Below are 15,501 nucleotides of genomic sequence, written 5' to 3' on the forward strand. Positions count from 1 at the left end.
ACAGGCGCTCCAATTCGGTTTAGGACTCTTTTTCTTGTTTACACTGCAATAATTAGATACTTGCTGTCTAAAAGCTCCAACAAAACTTTAGTTTGATATACAAACGTAAAAATACAATGATTTCCCATTTGACCTACATCTAATTCACACTACAGATTCTGAGTCATTACTATTGACTCTTCTTCTTCTGTAGCTGTTACGACTGGAAGAAGAGAGATTTCATGGGAGCTTTTCGGTTCCTCTCACGTACCTTTGAGATCTGAGAGGCCTTTTGATCTCATTATAGTGTTCCTGTAGCTCAAGTGGTAGAGCATTGCATTAACAAGCGCAAGGTTGGGGGTTCGAATCCCAGGGAACAAGTTAGGAAAAATTGTCAGCATCAATGCAATATAAGTCGCTTTGAATAAAAGCGTCTGCTAAATGCATAAATTTAGCAATTTTTCAGGAATGTGTTGGAAGAAGTGCAGGAAGTGGATGAAACGCATTCAGAAGAAGATGAAGGCAGCTCAGAAGACGAGGATAACACCATCAATAGAGAAAAACAGGTACTCGATTCACATTTAGAGGATGTTAAGAAATGTTAAGAGCACTTTATTAGAAATACCTCTTAAATTATCAAAAAAAAAAAAAAACCCAAATGAAATATTACAGATCAGTATATACATTTTTTTTTATATATATATAAAACACTTTCAATACTAAAGCTGCTTTTTTAAATTAGAGCTAAATGGTTATTTTTGATGGTAACATTTTATTTTTTACTAGACTGAAGCGAAGAAGACCAAGGCTGCGCACATTGTTAATGAGATCTTGTCTTCTGAGAAAATGTTAGTTTTGTTCAGATAAATAATTATTTTTGATATTTGTATTTTATATTTGTCTTTAATGTTCTTCTGTGTTTAATTCCAGATTTGTGAGCGTTCTGAAGCTCCTCCATGTAGTAAGTGTTCACTACGACTTTTTGAGCTCATTCAGATACAGTCAGGTTATTGTAGGCGGGCTGTTACGTAATGTCTCATGTAAAGCCCTGGTTTTTCATGAAATGTGAGTAAATCAGACACATGGGCTTTTTTTTTAATCTGCTTTTTTATGCTTCATCTGCTTCTTATACATTAATAATGAAATCAGACTTGTTGGCAGTCGTGTTTCCATTATCCTTCAAATTGCGCAAATTGAAATTGCGAATTGAAAATACGTCCAATGGAAACGCATCAATTTTGCAAAAACGCCCATATATCGCAAAAACATTATAAAATATTATCAAGGTTTTGGGCTAATTTGTAATGGAAACGCTCATAGTGTTGGCCAGTAGCAGTGAATCTATTAGTTTCTCAGTATTTGTGTCGCCATTTTAAAAAATCAAATAGCAATTTGGTAGCATCAAAGTAGCAAGCTGCTTTTTTCAGTTAGCTTTTCATTTAGTTTTATCGTTCTGACTACTACACAACTGCTACAATGAAATGTATATCTTATGTTTATATGAACACACTTTACTGTTTGGGATCATTAGGAAAGAGATTTTTATTTTTAAATAGTTAAATCATTTTTTTTTAGGACCGACACATTAACTCGATGAAAAGTGACAGTAAAAGCTTTACAAATAAATGCTCTGAATACATTTTCAGATAATAAACTATTCGTCCAGGAACCATGAAAAAAATCAAAACATTTAAAAACCATGGTTTTTAGAAAATGAATACACATCAAAAGTGATTTAACATGAGATGATAAGAAGCAAATCAGCTTCACAGGATCATGTGACACTGTAAGAAAGGACATTTTAAAATATAAACACTGAATTCAAATAAAAAACTTATAAATATATGTAAATATACACTCTAGAAAAAGTGTAGAAAAAGGGGAAAATGCAGTGTGTAAATATAAAGGAATTAATTATTCACAGTTTACCCATATTTTGAATGATGCATTTCGTTGTGTTGCATTTTTGGAGTTGGAAAGCTTGACGGATATTTACTTGCAGGAAATAAAACCAGTTTAGCCGTTTGTTTTCATGAAGGAAGACTTCACCCTTATTTACTCACCTTCATGTCGTTCCAATCCCATTTGATTTTCCTGCGTGAGGGGAACTAATACGGAAGATTCTGGCCATTCATTAAGAAAAAAAAAGGGAACTGGGTCTGTTGAACTCCAGTTAATTTGAACTATTATGATACTATTATTGTGTTAAGTAACAAAGACATAGGTTATTATCAGAGCTTTTGCTGTGACTGATGGTAAAACGTCTTTGTATTAACATCCAATATAATGGTTTTGTTTTCTATATTTTAATATCTCTTCCTTTTACCCTGCAGGATTTCCGTGACACGGTGCTGAAGGCCTCCTGTCAGACGGGGTAACCAGTAATGGACGAGCTCAACTGTGACCTGCTGAGAGAGCTGGAGGAACGGGTTGCTCACTGGATGCCTGCATGCCTTCTTATTGATATTGAAACACTGGAAAAACAGTAGCTACAGTGCATTTGTAGGTCTGTCACAATTTTTGGGAAAATGCCACTGTAGAACTATAGAAAAATTATGTTTGATACTAATGCAGTTGCTAAGCTAGACAAATACATTTGCTTTATTTGTCAGTGACATTTAAGAGTGACAACAAATCCATCTTAAAACAAATGTGTCAAGTTTTAGAACCGTAATCTTTGTACTAATGTTGGCTCATATTCAAGAAAACTCAAGGAAATATTCTAGAAACAATTTACCATATTTAAGAAAATATTTTATAAATATAAATATTAAATGTAATAAATGTGATGTGGTGTAAACATAAAAAAAGATATAAATTTTAAATAAATAAATCAATGTATCGAAGTAAAATGAAAAATAAATTATTTAATAAAAAAACTTTATTATTAAATAATAATAAAATAATGTCTTTATAGAACAGGTGTTTTGAGTCAATATATGTTTGAATTGCATTTTAAAAATAATTTAATACATGGTACAAAATATAAACATCACATCATTGACCAATATAATATTTGGGGAAAGTTGTATCCATCATTTTCTCCACAAGTGGTCAGAAATCTAGATATGACCAGTCATTATGATTGAACACTTCGAGAGTTTGATAATGTAAATATTAAAAAATCAATATTCTTTTAACATCTACTCGGCCACGTCATTCCACATTTGTATGACCTTCTTCTGACACAAAATAAGACACTTGCTAGAATGTGCTAGTCGCTCCTTTCCTTGCAGTTACAATGATAGAGACTGCAGCTTTCACACTTCGAAAAGGAACAAAATGCGAAATGAAATATCACAAAAATACTCCATATGAATCTTGCACTGTTTTCCTAATTTCTAAAGGATTATCATAGCTTTGAAGGAAAAACATACTGAAATTTCTCGTTATTCACTGTAAATCTTGACATCCTCACTGTTCTTTTGAGTCTTTTCAGTGAATCAGATGACTTGAATTTTACGATTCTTTCACAAATTGAACTGATCGGTTTCTGGAAAAGAGCAACCTGCTCATTCTTCTAAATCTCTTCTTATGTGTTCCACGGATGAAAGAACGTCATGCAGCTTTTGGAACAACATGAAGGCAAATAAATGATACCGGAGAGCATTTTTATGTTCTTTTGTTCAAACAGGAATGAGCACTGCAGTGTAGCGGACATATTTGTGAAGAAGGGCCCGTATCTTAAAATGTACTCCACGTACATTCGTGAGTTCGACAAGAATGTGGCCCTTCTAGAAGAACTCAAAAAACTCAGCGTTTGCAAAAGCCGTCCAAGAGTTTAAGACGTAACAGAACCACTCCAACCTGTTTTTTTTACAGTAGTAACCTAGATGCTCCCGTTTGTGTATGACAACCTTTGCAGTGATGTGAACAGTATTTTGGGTTGGGGTGTTTTTTGTTTTATTTTTACATTCTTAAATCTCCCCTAAAAATGCCCCTCTGGCCATCATCTGTCTTTCTCTTCTCTTTCTCAATGATCCAGAGCCATCCATGCTGTGCAAACCTGGCAGTGAAACATGACATGCTGAAACCCATCCAGAGGATTCCTCAGTATCAGCTTCTCCTGACCAGTGAGGATTCACTCATGAGTTCATGAAGAAAATCAGTGTTTTCATAAAGGTGGCTTGGATGGTTGAGCACATTGCCATAGAGCTGCTAGGGGAGGGCAAGACTTTATATCATAAGCAAGTGTGAGCTTGTGAATCAGACTTTGAATCAAAACTGTGAGCTTGTGAATCAGAATCGAATCAGGAAATCACTGATACTCGGCCATACTTTCACACACTTTCAGTGACAAGTAACATCCAAACATCTGCAGACGAGCGATAAGTATTCAGATTTTTTTATATACGCCTTTATCATTTTTCTTTAGGTTATTTGAAAAATCTAGATGAAGAATCGGCAGACTTATAAAGATGCAGAAGGTAAAAAATATAAATGGTTTTGAATCTTTTGTTATTATGCACACAGTAAATCTCAGTCTTCTTTTGCATGATATATAAATAATATCTTTTGTTTGATTTCTGTTTGTTTTTGGTTTATTTGACTATTTTTTTAATTAACTTTTGTTGGGTTTGTTTGATTTTGTTGCTTTTTTATTTATAGATTTTTATGTTGACTTGTTGACTTTGTTTGTTGACTGTTTATTGTCTTTGTTGTTTGTTGATTTTATGTTGACTTTTGTTGTTTGTTTTTATGTTTAGTGTTTGTTTTTTTGATGGTTTTATGTTGGCTTTTGTTTGATTTTTGTTTGGTTTTGTTTTGTTTGTTGATTTTATGTTGACTTGTTGGTTTTGTTTGTTTGTTTTATTTGTTCCCATAGGGAAAAAAGTATTGCTCAGTACTCTTCTTAAGCTCAAGAGACTTCTCATTTCAGTATCAACAGTATTTCAGATGTTTCTCCTAAAATTCCTCGGGAGAAATTGAAGTAGACACAAATGAGACTTAAGAAATATTCTAGAAAAAAAAAGATTAAAAACTGAGAATGTGGTGGAAGAAACATTTGCACACTTTGTAAACTTGTTGAGAGACAAATGAGACAAATGTGAGAGCTCTTGAGTCTTTAGTGTTGGAGAAAAACCTGATCACTGTGTGATGTTGTTGAGATCTCTTCTAAATCTTTAAATGAGACAAATGTGAGATTGTTAAAAGAGTTATTGTCTCAGGAGGCACGTTTGAGAAGTAGGAGACTCCATCTCTCCATTCAATCTTAAGCTGACCTCATTTCTGTCTGAATATTTGAGATGTTAAAGAGATCTCACTTTTGATTTTTCTTTCCTATGGGTCCTATTATGTTGATTTTTTCAATGTTTATTGTTTGGTTGTTTGTTGATTTTATGTCTGGTTTTGTTGTTTTATTTTATGTTTATTGTTTTTTCAATGTTGACTTTCAGATTTCTTAAATTTTATGGTGATGTTGGCTTTTGTTTGATTTCTTTAGTTTGTTGAATCTATGGTGACATTTGTTAGTTTTTAGTTTTTATGTTTTAACCTAATATTGAGCCTAAAATAAGTGACTTTTCTGACTTAAACCCACCCTCACATATCCTTTTGTTTCTCTTGCTTGAGAAAAATGTATTTCTTATTTCTTTGTGAACAGTTGACTGATAGTCTTCTGTATACCATGCCAGTAGCAGCGGGGAATTTCAAACAGAACAACATACTGTCATTGGCTGAGATGGAGGTGAGATTTTTATTGCTCAAATTGTCACAGCTGCTTGTTTTTCCATTTTAAACATATTTTTGCATATTTACATACATTTCAAAATGTCTTCTTTTCTATCGTTGTCTGTATTATCCTCAGGTCAGTAAACCTAGTCAGGAGGCGTATCAGAACGAGCTAAACATTGAGAGTGTTGAACCATCTTTTATTTTATCTGCCAGGAGAGAATCTTTCCGTAAGATGCCATAATATTAAGTTTATAGGATGTGGTGCTCATTTTTGTCCTATCTATTCATTAATCCTTAAAGGGATAGTTCAACCCAAAAATTGTAAATTTAAATTATCATAATTTTCCGAGCCTCATATTGCTCCAGGCCCACATAATGTAATCCATAGAGTTGAATGTGTATGTTTCTGATTGATACACTCTTGTGTGTGTGTGTGTTTATTAATATTAGATGACCAATTACCCAGTAATACACCTCTGTCGTCCACTGGCAGGTCGCCTGGCGTCTATCCCTTCAGAAAGCAGAAGAAAATACCAGCAGCCCTTAAAGAGGTGATGAACCAAAAACTGTCTTTCATATGTCAATCTAACCTATTATCATAAAGCCAGATCCACGTTCACAGTCTGTTGAGGTTTGTCTTAATGTTCCAGCCATTGACAGTTGTCTCGTGCTGCTTTCTGTACAGTTAATTGTAGCAGAAATGAGTCAAATCAGACAAATCAAAGAGTCTATCAGAGCTGTGTGCATTGAAACATGAGCTGAATTCCTCAAGGAAGTCATAAATCAGTTCTAGTGCCACAGGAACCAAGCAAGATAACCAACCAACCAACTTGTTCACACAACAGCTTTCAACATTAACACCAATAGAACAATTATTGACAATTTTAATTCGAAGAAGAGATTGTCAAATTTATTGTTCGTGATTGGAATGCAACGCTGGACATCACATGTAAACCCAGGAGATCAAGTTAAATACTTGCATTGACTTCCCCCCCCAGCCAGTGAAACCAGACTGAAATTCCTAAGGGGGAAGGGCTTTAAACCTTTGTCTTCACAGAAAAGTCCCTTTGCCAGAGAATGGCAAAGAAACCCTTTTTATACATTATATATGGACCAGAATGAACTCAAAAAAGACTTATGAATGAATCATTCCATTGCTTAACTCCATATTCATTTACGTGTAACCCACACATTTGACTATCATGTATAATCACTTATTGTGTATGTCTTTTGATAACTATAGGATACCTAGTCATGTCTAGTATTCAAATAATCGCATTTTCTTGCTTGATATTGTCCTGACAATCATTTATTTGTAAAATATATCATAATCATGTTATAGGAATCATGTCCAAAATTAGACCCTGTGAGGCAAGAACCACATGCTTGGTAAGATAAACAAATGATTTATGATACCCACCCAAAGAACATATCTGATTGGTCAAGGCAACATTTGAGGGGTGGCCAACAAGGAAGTTTTAAATACTTTGGACCCCATGAAATTTTGCTTTTAGTCATGCCTTGCTTTTAGTCTGCTTTTAGTTCCAGCCTTGCTCGTGCTATCAGTCATGCCTGCTCTTAGCTTGTAGCTTTGCTACCTAGCTTTAGCTTGTAGCATCTAGCCATGTGGTTAGTCATCATGGTTCTTTGAGCGCGGTTCCAGCGTGCCTGCCTGCTGCTACTATGAGAAGGAACACAACCTAGTCTCGTCAAACTTTATTTCTTTTCTTTTCCGTTTGAGAGTTTCGTGTTCTGAGTTAAGTTTTGTAACGTCCATTCAACTTCAACCAGCGAACACGACTCTGCACTTTCAGCCAACGCCCAACAACCACGGGCTTCCCAAGACGTCACTTCAGAGACTGAACTTCCATCCAATCAACGACCTCGGGATAGCCCTTTCACCGAGGCTCCTTCTTCACAGGAGATGCAAGTAACTTTACCTCCAGACTGTGACCTTTACTGGTGTATCTAATATAATTTTAACCTCATTGAGGAACTCAATGCGAGGGCTAATTACGTGATTGATGGTTGTTCATGTTTATGCAATTTAACGTATTGCTGTAAACTTGGGATTCCATATGTCCATTCTCTTAAACTCATCTTTCCTTAACTTTCGACCTCCCTGCAACTTGTGTGAATGTATGTGTGCGTGCGTTTATGTGTTAGATTAGTTTATATGTCTTAGATTTATCCAATAAAGCCTTATTCATATTGAAAAGAGAAGTATCTTGTGTTTTGTGCTTACAAGTTAATGTCTTAAACTGCCGATCTTGTTACTGTGCTAATTGATAGTGGTTTCACTATAGTTTGGATATTAGTATCCAGCGCAGATTTGATGTTAAACGGCTCGTTCACTGAACCGCAGGCGCGTCTCCACGAACAGCCGTGAAACAGTGATTCTGTTCAAATTCCCTTTAAAATCTTAAATGATTCCCTTTGAGCTAAATTGACCTGTTTCCCTTACATTTATAATGGTGGAGAATGATTGCGGGCAGTTTAATCTAAATTGTGAGCATAAACCAAGTTATTTAATCTTTGATTTTGCTAAAGGAATGAAAGATGAGAAGCTTGCGAGACGTGTGTGTTTGAGAGTGTGACGTAAGCAGCGCGCGCCCTCCCGCTTGAATGAAAGGAGCTAGAGGAGACTTTAACTCGAGTCCGTCTCCCCTTTGTTAACAGCAGTAAGTGAACTTAAAAGTAAACATCTGAGATCGTACAATAAGGTAGAAATTGAGCGTGTTCCTCATTTGTGTAATGCCTTGTTTTATAGCTGATTTGATTTCACTGCGTGTTCCAGTGTCTCAAACGCTATCTCAGTCACTGTTTGCTGAACGGAGCTAAACTGTTAGTGTTTCAAAAGGGATATAAATCGGTGAATAAAGAATAGTTTTGAGCGGGTTCCTCAATCTATTTATCAAAGTCCCCGTATTCATATTTCATATAGTTTGATTGCCAGTGCGTGTTCCACTGCCGAATCAAATTTGATATTCGACTCCCCTAAGTTAACGTTAAACATTAGAGAACAATGTTTGCCCATTTGTATCCGTTCACAAAGTGAATGCAATCTCGCGTAACACTGCGTGTGTCCGAGAGTAATTTGAATGGGAGTGTTTTAAAAGCTTGATCAAGTAAATTTTAACTGTGTACCAACAGCGAAGGAAAACATTTATGTTTGTGTCCAGAAAAACTGGCACGGAGAATCAAATTGCTGAGATTGATATAATAACTACAGCAGGAAGCTGCTATTTGAATTAAGATAAATTTAACTCTATACAAACTGAGAGTTTAAGTGCCACATCGCAAAACCAACTGAAAGGCGGTGTTGTTATTTGTACAGTGTTGAAATGAGCCGACATTTCATGTAACATGCTTAACTGTATTTGCAACAATGCAACGATTCATGTACTAATCCACTAGAATGTGTTTTGGTTGCCATAGTGACGACCGTGACCCGGAAGCCTAACGTACTTCCGGACCAACTCTGAACTGTGCACGCGCAGCGCACAAACTCTGCGGTGTCGCTAAGCTAACGAAACCATTGCATTTACATTGAAGTCTGTACTAAAGCCACTAGGCTCAAAGGTTAGCCGTTAGCATTACCATCCAGTGGTAGAATAATGTGTGTTTGGGCAACGCTGACGTGATTTAACAATTTTAAACATCTTAACTAACACTTGTTAGTCTCTTTCTTTTTATCGCTCTCTTTTCTCACTAGACCACTTATTCTCATTTTACTAGAAAGGGAAATACTGACTCACAATTATTAATTGTCAAATTGAAATTTAATTGAAACATTAAATTTATTTTGAATCATTTAAAATTTCCCTTTCAGATCATTTCATATGATCTTTTATTTCTAGTATTCTCTTTTGGGTCTTATTATTTTAGGAATGAATAAGCCTTGAACTTTGGAAGTTTAAGTAAACTTATTCTTCCTAATTTATTTATTACCCATCTGAATATATGCTATTCAGACCTTTACTTATTTGAATGCGTTTTACCCCTCTTCCTGTTTTGGTTATACACTTAACCACTATTGTTTTACGTATTGATTTCCTCTTTTTAATTTCATTTTTGCATATTTTGCCCATTTATTAATTTTTAATTTTCCTATTTCTTACCATTTCTTTTGTGTATCCTAGCCTGGGAACGACAAACCTGAGCCCTAAAAGGAGACATTGTTATCCCTCACTACGAGTTCAAATAAATTAGAAAGACAACTCTCTTTCACTTAAAGTTTATTTTGTTTGATAAGTTGTGCAGCAACTAACACAACGCTCTCCTTGTAGTTCAGATAACCGCTACTGAGACTTACCATCTCCGTCCTCTCTCTCCTTTACTTTCCTCTTCTCTTTTTACATTTGTAGGACATGTAAGAACCATCAATCAATTCTAAGTGAAGTAAATACACAATCGTGCCAAAGACGACGAATCATCCTTATGAATTTGATTGTAATCATCCTCTCATTTGTTCTTCCTAACCTCCCTACATTTGGAAACGCAATCCAAGTTTTAGCATCTCATCCATCGTTGAGATCAATTTAATAGAGATACGTGTTGAGCAACTGTCGCCTTCGCTGACTCCCTGGTGAGCCGTCCAACTGAAAGGTGTACGGTGTCAATCCTGTCAGACTAAGAAAAGAGATATCAGAATTATTATTGTATTCTTTTGTCCAAAGCAAGAAATATAATAATATTGTTTACGTTTTTGATAACATTTAATTGGAAAAAAATAATTTTCCTCATTTGAAAAACAGAAATTTTGCTTGTCAGTTGAATTTGTTTTTCACCTCTGTCTCTCTTTTCCTCTTCCTCATTAGAGTGACAAAGTATTCGCATCTCTAGTCTACTTAGACATCCTGAGACCAACACAGTCATCACCACATTTCACTAGTGGTTCACAATCACTGATACAACACTTAGTTGTCCCACCACACATAGGCTTTTACTCCACACAGATCTGTGTCAGTCTCTCTTCTCCCTAGCGTGCCAACATGCCGCAGACTGCAGACCCCATTGCCCATGGGGAAGATGTGAACATTTGGCTGAGAGGCATAACAGACAGCCTCACTCCAAAGACATTTGAACTGTTATTATTTTTAATAATAATCCTAATCCTGAGAAGATTCCTGACACAAGATTCAAGCCGGAACAACAACCACGAGGAGCTAGTCATGATCACGAGCTCACTAAGCTATGCCTTCACAACCCAGCTGAAACTGAGCGACAAGCACATCACCCACCTTCAAGAGGAGCTGACACGTGCTGAACGTCGCATAGACAAGCTGGAAGTGAAAGTTCAAAATCAACTCAAAGCACCCAGCGAGAGGGAGCAGGATACAACAGAACAAGTTATGAAGCTCCTAGCAGCCCTGGCAGCAGCTCAGCTCGACCAGCAACATACAACGGCTGCTCAGAAAGACCTGGTAAACAGACTCCAGTATGCCGAACAGCTACTAGAGAAAGCCAAGATAGACATCAGAAACAAGAACTCTGAAATCAGTGCTTTGAAAGACCACCTTGAAAGGTACAGAACTGAAACGGACAATCTGACCCAACAACTAGACGATACCAACGATGAGCTCTACATGGTCAGAAAAGAACTCCAAAATGCTTACAAGCACAAACAAGAGCCAAGGAAAGAGAAACCTCTCTTAGCCTCATCACTGCTGAGCAGAGCAGAGTCCCACGTCCAAGAACTGGCATGTGACGAAAGGAGCGAAGGGCCACAACCCCAAAACCTCACCTGCCTTCGCCACACAACCCTTTCCTGCCAACGAAAGAAAACCTCCCGTCCAAGGCCTTGAAGCTGCACACGGGATGACCATCAAAGACCTCAACAAGCTGTCTAAAAACATCAGCAGGTTTCAACCCGAACTCCACAGAGAGCCCCGACATCCAAGCTTACCTGCGAGATATCGAATTCCATCTGGAAGTGAGACCTCATGTGACTGACAGAGACTGGTTATACCTCCTTAGAGCCACCGTCCAGTTCCGAGGTACGAAACTTTCTAGATCGACAGCCCAGTCAAACCAAGTCAAACTACCAGCGACTTCGTAAGGTCCTGATTAAAGAGTTTACAGACCCAGAGTCTGAACATGGACTGTTAACTGCCTTGGAAAACCAAACAAGGTCGTCAGAGACTCCACAAGCTTACTACAACCGACTCCGACAATCCTACTTTGGTGCACACAACAACTCTGACCTTGAAGAGGATGTGAACTTCAAAACCCTCTTCCTAAAGAATCTGCACCCTGGAGTCAGTCACCATCTAGGTGTCATGGCCTGTCCGAACTCCATGACCATCCAACAGTTGCGTGACCTAACACAGAAGGCCTATAACAAGCAGAAGTTGGCCTCAAAAGAAAGGTAACAAAACCTCCACACTCTTGAACTCTGTCAACAAAGACTCAAGCCTTGCACTGGACGACACCCAGTGGCATCACAACACCAGAGTCTTCCATCAAGAGCACAGAGAACGTGAAGCCCATATCCACGACTGCTTTCAGCCCAACTGCTGGAAAAATCCATGGGACCAGCCACTCTTCTCAAGAAACCAAAAGGATAACATCTGGAAACCTAACCAGATATCCAAAGGTAATCACCTGACTCATCCAAGAGCAACTCGTGTGGGTAAGCGACAACAAAACCCACCTCAGCACCACTCAGACATGCCACAGTGCTGAGTATGCACAAGAACATGACCGCTTACCATTAGAAGACACGAACAAGTCATGGAACAAACTAAGAGAGTTTCCTTCAAGACAATTTACATGCATATGACCACAAAGTTGAGTCATGCTCGCTGTGACCAGCGACAGAACGGAAAGGCCGGTGATCCCCTGGTGCACCACATCAGAGATGACAAGCACCTGTTCAACAACAACCCAGAATGAACAAAGTCTTTAACGGCCAACTGTTGATGAAAAATCTGAGGTACTAAAGGACATCACCTCAGTCACTAACAAACTGTCAAATGAACTCCTACTCCAAGTTCCAAATTCCCTGTCTGTGCAACAGCAACCACCAGAGCACAGAAGGTCAGAAAGTCTGCTACAGCCAGAAGGCATCACAAGAAGAATGCAACATAGAAGACAAGTTTTGCACTCAGCTTCACACAGCCATGCCCAAACTGCCTCCGACTGTCTGCTAAAGAACTTCCTGCCTTGCTGGACTGACCCTCATTAGACCATGGACACGCCTCATCCAAGCCAAGGATGCTGAGGCCCGTCTTAGTGACATGCTAGAAAAAGGGGGAGACAACACAGACTTGAACAGATCTGACCACACATGCACTACACCAGTAACACACAACATTACCTACACCCAGAGGTAAACACATCTACTGATAACACAGTCAACAAACATATTCTTCCCACAGGTAGAATATCCAACTTTTAGCGTAACAAAGTTACACATACCCACCATGAAGAAACGTGCAGCCATCCTCACAATAGGTAGAACACCTGACACTAAGTTAAGGTTCACGACACACTAGCTGCACCTGACATCCTAGCTCAATAGTAGTTGTAACACATGCTAGGAAAACCCACAGCAGCCTTGTTTTGTTTTGTTCTTCTTTTACCTATCCTTCTCCTTCCCCTCTTTCCTGAGTAGGTGAAACGCCTAGACACCCTGCGAGGGTCGAAGGTCTGATATTAGGATTGACTCGCAACACCTAATATCCGCCAGCCACTCTAAACTGAATGGAAGCCAGAGAGCTCCATGCATGATAGGTCAATCCATTGAATTGAAAATGAAATTACTAGAAAACTAATGGTAAACATGTAAAGTAAGACAACCTAGAAGAACCAAACAAAGTTAACCACAAATTTGATTGATGAATCAAAATAAAAACAATTTCCAAGACGATCTAAACTATCCTCAATGTGCTAAACTACATTGACTAATTGAACTTAACCACGTGTACCTAAATAACCTGATGCCTGCACCAGTACAGTAACTGTCATGGAGGTGTTGTCTTGCTGTTTGCTGTGTTTGTCTGCTTCTTCTGCCTTTGTTTCTCCAGCGATCGACGATGTCTTCACCTAAACACCTCGCCGATCGAAAGGGGGATATATGTAGCAGAAATGAGTCAAATCAGACAAATCAAAGAGTCTATCAGAGCTGTGTGCATTGAAACATGAGCTGAATTCCTCAGGAAGTCATAAATCAGTTCTAGTGCCACAGGAACCAAGCAAGATAACCAACCAACCAACTTGTTCACACAACAGCTTTCAACATTAACACCAATAGAACAATTATTGACAATTTTAATTCGAAGAAGAGATTGTCAAATTTATTGTTCGTGATTGGAATGCAACGCTGGACATCACATGTAAACCCAGGAGATCAAGTTAAATACTTGCATTGACTTCCCCCCAGCCAGTGAAACCAGACTGAAATTCCTAAGGGGGAAGGGCTTTAAACCTTTGTCTTCACAGAAAAGTCCTTTGCCAGAGAATGGCAAAGAAACCCTTTTTATACATTATATATGGACCAGAATGAACTCAAAAAAGACTTATGAATGAATCATTCCATTGCTTAACTCCATATTCATTTACGTGTAACCCACACATTTGACTATCATGTATAATCACTTATTGTGTATGTCTTTTGATAACTATAGGATACCTAGTCATGTCTAGTATTCAAATAATCGCATTTTCTTGCTTGATATTGTCCTGACAATCATTTATTTGTAAAATATATCATAATCATGTTATAGGAATCATGTCCAAAATTAGACCCTGTGAGGCAAGAACCACATGCTTGGTAAGATAAACAAATGATTTATGATACCCACCCAAGAACATATCTGATTGGTCAAGGCAACATTTGAGGGGTGGCCAACAAGGAAGTTTTAAATACTTTGGACACCGAATTCTGCTTTTAGTCATGCCCTTGCTTTTAGTCCTGCCTTTTAGTTCCAGCCTTGCTCGTGCTATCAGTCATGCCTGCTCTTAGCTTGTAGCTTTGCTACCTAGCTTTAGCTTGTAGCATCTAGCCATGCGGTTAGTCATCATTGTTCTTTGAGCGCGGTTCCAGCGTGCCTGCCTGCTGCTACTATGAGAAGGAACACAACCTAGTCTCGTCAAACTTTATTTCTTTTCTTTTCCGTTTGAGAGTTTCGTGTTCTGAGTTAAGTTTTGTAACGTCCATTCAACTTCAACCAGCGAACACGACTCTGCACTTTCAGCCAACGCCCAACAACCACGGGCTTCCCAAGACGTCACTTCAGAGACTGAACTTCCAGCCAATCAACGACCTCGGGATAGCCCTTTCACCGAGGCTCCTTCTTCACAGGAGATGCAAGTAACTTTACTCCAGACTGTGACCTTTACTGGTGTATCTAATATAATTTTAACCCATTGAGAGGAACTCAATGCGAGCGCTAATTACGTGATTGATGGTTGTTCATGTTTATGCAATTTAACGTATTGCTGTTAACTTGGGATTCCATATTTCCATTCTCTTAAACTCATCTTTCCCTAACTTTCGACCTTCCTGCAACTTGTGTGAATGTGTGTGTGCGTGCGTTTATGTGTTAGATTAGTTTATATGTCTTAGATTTATCTAATAAAGCCTTATTCATATTGAAAAGAGAAGTATCTTGTGTTTTGTGCTTACAAGTTAATGTCTTAAACTGCCGATCTTGTTACTGTGCTAATTGATAGTGTTTTCACTATAGTTTGGATATTAGTATCCAGCGCAGATTTGATGTTAAACGGCTCGTTCACTGAACCGCAGGCGCGTCTCCGTGAACAGCCGTGAAACAGTGATTCTGTTCAAATTCCCTTTAAAATCTTAAATGATTCCCTTTGAGCTAAATTGACCTGTTTCCCTTA

Source organism: Carassius auratus, chromosome 50 (assembly GCF_003368295.1).
Source record: "Carassius auratus strain Wakin chromosome 50, ASM336829v1, whole genome shotgun sequence".
Taxonomy (NCBI): Eukaryota; Metazoa; Chordata; class Actinopteri; order Cypriniformes; family Cyprinidae; genus Carassius; species Carassius auratus.